Genomic DNA, 495 nt, shown 5'->3' on the forward strand with positions numbered 1-495 from the left:
TGATGCGTAGCGGAACAACGCAGCCCTTTGCATGTCCTTAGGTAACTTTCCTAACCTAAGTGTGGAAATGCAGGTTCCTTCCTCTCACCCAGCATGCAGGCTGGGATTGTGGAGGATGCTGGGTTGGGAAAGGATGCTGGAAAAGGTGAAGTAAAAGCAGCTTTTTTATGTGCCTCATTTCTTTCTGAGTTTGCACAGGGGGGTGCCCAAAGCTTACGCTGCTCTTGTAAAACAGCATGATTGGGGAAGCTACTTTGGAAAACGTTTGAATAAAACTCTTAGCTGCTTTGATCTTTAAATTGGTGCAGGGTCATCTGTTGATTTATAAAATTTACAGAACGAAGATCTTTTCTACAAATGAAGAAGAGATCAGGACATCTATAAGCTGTGTCTGTTATGTATACATGACATGCGTATTGCTTACGTGATGGCATGTATCACATATAATACTTTTTTTCTTGTCTTTATATCAGCACCTCAGTGAAAAGCAAGTCT

Source organism: Candoia aspera, chromosome 6 (assembly GCF_035149785.1).
Source record: "Candoia aspera isolate rCanAsp1 chromosome 6, rCanAsp1.hap2, whole genome shotgun sequence".
Taxonomy (NCBI): Eukaryota; Metazoa; Chordata; class Lepidosauria; order Squamata; family Boidae; genus Candoia; species Candoia aspera.